The sequence below is a fragment of the Coregonus clupeaformis genome, chromosome 30, assembly GCF_020615455.1.
Source record: "Coregonus clupeaformis isolate EN_2021a chromosome 30, ASM2061545v1, whole genome shotgun sequence".
NCBI classification, from domain to species: Eukaryota; Metazoa; Chordata; class Actinopteri; order Salmoniformes; family Salmonidae; genus Coregonus; species Coregonus clupeaformis.
This window is the reverse complement of record NC_059221.1, coordinates 22,162,218-22,168,928: the sequence shown is the minus strand read 5'-3', so window position 1 is coordinate 22,168,928 and position 6,711 is coordinate 22,162,218.

The following is a 6,711-nucleotide window of genomic DNA, read 5'->3' as shown; positions in this document are numbered from 1 at the left end:
AATAAATCAGGGGAAAAGGTTTTAAATGTTATGAGAGAAAAGATTAGATTAAAATAAGTTAGGAGAACTAGGGGTGAAGGAACTCTGAGACAGTAAGCTAAGTTTCAAAGTTAGTAGTAAGACAGAGAGAGAACAGTGAGGAAGGACATTTTAAAGTTTAGTGGGAAGATATGGTAGGAGTTTAAATCGATTAGGAGCAGATGCATTGAGAAAGTATGTGTTGCTGAATGATTTGAGGGTGATTGAGTATCTATATTTACAGTTTCCAGCAGGGAGATCAAGGTCATTATAGGTGTATTTTGTGTAATCAAAAGTTTGAAAGTCAGGGATTTAGAGATAGGACTGCGATTTGGGGAAAAAGTGACACTAGTGGTGATGGATGGAAGTACAAGGAAAGAGTTCAAAGTCTTAGGGGAAAACTGGGGGAAAATTAGGAGTAACTAAGGACATCAACACGTGAGGCTATTATAACAACAGTAAGAAGCAATTTAACTCTTTCAACATTGATAGGTATTAAAGTCATAAATATATTGCATTTGATTATAAGGGAACCAATACAGCACCAATTTTAGGGGGAAAACACTTATTAGGGTTTAGGATGGGGACGTTTCTCCCATATGGAGAGATAATTATGGAGAATAAGTGTTGTTATCAGGACCAGGAGTAAAAGGAGGTATAGTTTAGAAGAGGGTTAGGAGTGACTGTTCACTTATGTTGTGTAATGTTACAGAGAAAGGTCAGGGAGAATATGTGTACTTATCTAGTGCAAGCATTAGAATTTGTTTTGGTTGGGAATTATTGGGTAAAGGGCTATGTAATTCATAAAGTGATGCTTATAATGGAAGAGTTGAGGTCTGTTGTAGCCTCCACAGTCATTGAGGGAGTTAAGGATAAGTTTATTACAGTAGTCACTCCAATAGGGAATAATCGAATAGGATGTTGGTAGTTTCCCACTAGAGGGAATTAAGGGTTTTAATTCATCAACTAAATCAACAACGTTAATGGTACCTTTGGGAAGGGATTAATGATACGATGGTAATAGCAAATGTAGGAAGAATGACAACAACTTTTCTGAAATTAAAGGGAGGCAGCAAGAGAGACTCAGGGGTTTAGGTTACTACGAATAGGGTTAAAAAGTAGAGCAGATAGTAGTAGAGAGCAATATAGGTTAATCTGAAATGGAGAAGAGAGATTCATCATGGAAGCTGCAGGATGGGGTCTTTTGATTTTGATGACAGAGGGGGGGCATCTGATCAGTGCTGCTCGTTCCTCTGTTGTGAAAATTAGAGATAGATTAACTCATTCGGTAAGAGTCAGTGAGGAATCTTGAGGGTTGATGTCTGTTGGGGATGCCAGCCCAAGACGTGTTAGACGGTCGCGCGGCCTCTGGCAGGTGTGGGTCAGGGTTATGCTTTGTCATGACTGTGGTATCGGCAACAGTCATTGACAGATAAAATAATGTAGTTGTCAGAACAGTAGGGTTTAAGTGTTCTTGGGTAAATGAATTATCCTATGGGAATTGTTAGATGGAAAGTAAAGTCAGGTAACAGTGGAAACCTGAAGTATTCAGGTGAACCAGTGAGGATAAAAGTTGTTGTTATTCTAATAAAACATATGAGGTAAGGGGTGTGTTTATGGGAAGATCAGATTGGGATGTTATAGGATTACTTAGGATAAGTATGACCTTAAGGGTAGTAATGACAAATAATATGTTACTTAGGACTTTGATGGTTAAAAGATTAGCTTTTGACTGACAATGTGACTATGGGAATTTTAGAGATATTTGGTAGGTTTGTGATGATAGAGTATATTCTTACCCTATGGGGGATAGGATGTTGTTACAGGTCAACGTTTAAGCTTCCATATGAGGTTTTTACCATTAAAAGAGGAGTGGTACCAATACAGAAATCTGAAGCTAGGGTTGAAAATGGGGTGAAAAGAGACATGGTTACAGGTCATAGTCTTCAAGCCTATCATTGAAGAATAAGTTTAAGGGAGAAGGGGGACTTCATTCATGGTATGGTGTAACATTTGGGAAGATAATATTGATAAATATTAGTTATACTTTGAGTCCAGATAGTTCAGATAATATCACTGGGGTTATAGATGCATTATAAGGGATGCATTTGAAAGGATTTGGTTGCAAGATCAATTAGGCCAGTAGGGGAAGTGATGGGTTAATGACAGCTTTGATAGCAAGGTGTAATATGTTACTGACTTTTGAGGAAGCTATGAGATTGAAATAGGTTGGAGAATGATGCCGGTGTTGACTGTTCCGGATCTGGACGAAGACGGACGAGGGGGTCTAGATGGACTACTGAATGGATAAATATCCTTTTTGATTATTTGATCATTTTATTTTTATTGTTTCAAGGAAAACATTTTTTTAGTATGATTTTAGTATGATTTATGAATCAAGGGGGATAGGTTAATGTGATTCATGCATCATTTATGTATCATTTTTTAAATTCTTAGGTGAAATGGAGGTTTAATTTGAAAGTGGTTGTTTTGCAAAGGATACTGTTTGGTCGTTTATTTTCTTGTCATTCCAGAAGCATTTGGGAGAACATGTGGAGATTGGAATACTCAAACAAAGACAATATGAAGGGAGAATATGACTGGAGGAGATGAAACAAGGAGGGTGTGGCTGATTCCATCATCAACAAGTCCATTGGAAGAGGACACTACGGAGGAGATGAAGTGTAGTGGACTACATTCCAGTGTCTGCAATGAAATATAGACATATTTGATGTGTAATACATAATTGTGTCATATTCTTAGGTATTGATTTTAGTAGAATGATGTTTGATGTTATTGAATGCAGATGAGGATCTTAGATGCTTTTGTTTATTTCGGTGAATGTTTAGGGACAGAGAAGGTCTAGGAAGGGAGAGATTCATTGTACGATTCGATGGGTTGACCAGCCGTACAATGGATATTTATGGATAGGATTTTGTTTACATGTGTATTTAATTACATCATAGTTTCAAATGCATTTACATGGTTAATGAGGTTATCTGGAGTACCGACGGTGGTTGCCTGGGGCAGAGGGACCGTGAGAGAATTTTACTGTCTTGATTGATATGGATGGATGGCTGCTGGACAGTTTTTCGCTCTTACACTCCATAGAGATTTCTTCATATGTCATAGTAATGTATTCACACTTCATAAACAGGTATTTCATAGAAAGGTATTTACACTCTAGAGGAGAAGGTGTTTGGTTTAATGTTAAAGATACTCAAGGAGATAAATGGTTAATAGTCATAATCTTATTCTGTTTGTTTTCGAGACGTTTATTTCGTCTCGAAAGGGGGGAATGTCGTATCTGAAGATTATGCCTTTGTTAAATGTTTTTCATGACGAAATGGAATGTTGGTTATGTTAGTATCACAAGACAATGGTTAGTATAATGTAACATATAATAGACAGGAAGTGTATTGTAAACTGGCCAGAAGAGGGAGCCCATCTTGTTGCATTGGTTATAAATAGGGGTGAACGAAGAAGATAGGACAGAGCAGACATTAGAATTGGACGCCACTGCTCTCCGGACCACGCGTGTCTGTAAACTCATGCTGAAGCTTGTGGTCTGAATAAACCTTATGATCAATGTTCAGTATGAGCAGACTCCTTTTGTTGACAGCAATAATTGCCACCATTCATCATATACTACACAGTCTTATTCTAAAATTGATTAAATCGTTTTTTTCCTCAAAAATCTACACACAATACCCCATAATGACAAAGCAAAAACCGTTTTTTAGAGAATGTTGCACATTTATATAAAAATAAAACTGAAATATCACATTCACATACACTACCAGTCAAAGGTTTGGACACACCTACTCATTCAAGTTTTTTTTTTTTTTTACTATTTTTTGCATTGTAGAATAATAGTGAAGACATCATAACTATGAAATAACACATATGGAATCATGTAGTAACCATAAAAGTGTTTAACAAATCAAAATATATTTTATATTTGAGATTCTTCAAATAGCCACCCTTTGCCTTGATGAAAGCTTTGCACACTCTTGGCATTCTCTCAACCAGCTTCATGAGGTTGTCACCTGGAATGCATTTCAATTAACAGTTGTGCCTTCTTAAAAGTGTCACGCCCTGACGTATGGAACTCTTGTTTGTTGAGTCAGGGTGTGGAAATCTATGTGATGTATATCTATGTTTAGGATCTAGGTTGTGTTTCTATGTTTGGCCGGGTGAGATTCCCAATCAGAGATTCTGTTGAAGAACGTTTCTTAAGCGGAAGCAAACGAAACGGGGATAAAAATACCTGAATTTGTCCAATAGAAACTCTTGTTTGCAATTGTTGGACTAATGATTACACCATAGATAAGCCAGATGCAGGCAAGTGTGTGCAATGTGGTATTGAATGTGTCACTGTCTGTCATCTCAAATGTTTCTCTCGACCTATGTGCACTTACGTTGTAAACTTTAATTCATAGGCTAGGTTGTAGCAACCTCATGATGGGTATAGGGAAAATTGGAGTATCATGTAGTAGCCTAAACCTATCGATGTTACATTGAATTGGGTGAATGGAATATGAATGACAGTCATCCAACATGCTGTAATAGAAATAAGGCCATGCTCATGAAAAACATAATCATCCTCCCTCATCATAAACGGCACTGACTGCCACTGATAGATAATAGATTCATAGAATGGAGTTAGAAGGGTGACCTCTTATTTTGAAAGGACAGGAAGTGTTGGCTGTGCACTTGACCCAGCATTCCACATTTTACCCCACCCACATTTGAACATCGAAATATCAAGTAGTTTTTTTTGTTTTATATGCAAAAATGAAACATTATTTTTTTAAGAATGAACAGGCAGTTTTCAAGTTCTCGATTTCTGTTTTAACTAGGAAAACAAACTATCAAAATGTACATGGACGTAATCTTACCTCAGGAATCTTGATTTAATGTTGTCAACAAAGTAGGCTAACAACATAGACATCAAAATGTTCTGTCAATCCTCCAAGTAATTCCCGCACTTTGGCTGTTGTTAAATCGTGTGCAGTATTACACAAGCTCTTATCACTTGACTGTCATTCAGAAAATCCTTTCCTAAATCAGCTGATGTTGCGCGATAACGTCCCCATGTAACTAAACAGCTAGACATCAAACAGGCATCCGACAACTATTATGAGTAATTATTGAAGAACCTTAATGACAGTATCAATTTTTGTTTTATTCTTCATATTAAAGTTACTCTTTCTGTTTGAAACATTGGATTCTGCAATCACATACATTGTTTTGAATATGTGTGGCAATGAAAACTGTTTTCACACCATAACATATGGAGATACGAAATGTTAAGAGGTTACAGTACACTTCTGAGATCTCCATACAAAAAAAGAGTCTGAAACCAATATCCAGGAATTTCACAGGATCAAGGTCAATGTGTAATTCAACTGTTAAATGCTTAGTATATGATATAACAACAAACAGTATCATAAGTGTAAGGAAAGAAAGGTAGTGTTTTATGTCACACAATTTTTGCCAAATCTGTGAAGACTCCAAGCACGAAAAATGGGTTTAAACTGGTTTTGATTCAAATCATGAATTATATTGAATGTATCTATGTTCCCCCTTATATCTTAATGTATTTACTTGAAAATTATTAATGACTTTGTAACAGCTCCAAACAGTTGTCCACTGCAAGAAATGCTCACTGGTACCCTAGTTTATAGAAAGACCCATTCATGCTTTAATATGGTGTGGTAATAATACTCAACAGTGAAATAAATAATTCCATTTGGTAACAATATTGTACCATTCAGTGTTGTCATTATTTCAGAATAATGTATATTTCCTGATAACTCCCCAATCCTCAGAATTGATCTCTCTATTCTGACTAATGTTTTCACATTTTTCATCCTTGTTCTTTTTGCCTTTGGACTGCTGAAGGTCTCTGGAAAGGTATGAGAATACTAACACAAGTCTACACCATGTACACCATTTCTACTGTATTATTTTACTTATACTGACTGTATTTTATATTTATAACCAATAAATCGGAAATCGGAACCAAAATAAACGTTTGGGTAGTCTGCATTTCAACATGCTGTCGCTGTTGAAACAAATTAATGGTTTAAGTGACTTGATTGAATTATCAACGATTTTAGGATATTTTATAGAAATGTTCTTCAACACTGTAGCTCTCAACACAAATTCTAAACAATCAATTTGAACGTTTCAGGATAAGCCATGTCACCACCATTCCCTACTCTGCCCGACGGTAAGTATTACAACCAGTCAGTCTGTTTTCAATGTCTAGAACTGTATGGTGAAAGCTGGGAGCCATAACACAGCCTCTAATATTTTCCCTTTTCTTCCAGGGAGGAAGAGACTAAAGTCAGGAGGGGTCAGACGACACACGACACCATGATGAAATGGACGGAGAGTGACGACAGTCTGGTGGACTATGGTGATGGACGGGAGATTGAGTTCAATGAGGATGGCTCCTTCATTGGCCAGTACACTAGACACAAGGAGAGGGATGACAGAGACCCAGAGTTTAGGGAGAGTAGGAGCCAGGAGGCCCACTCCCCCATGAGCCCCATCAACTAATTTGCATAAGGAAACAGCACTTAGAATGGGTGCAGTGGCGACCTGTCATCCAGGGCAGGTGGGGCAGAGCCTGTTTTGCATGTTATTTTGGCATTAATACGTGTCACATATCAGTTTGCAAAC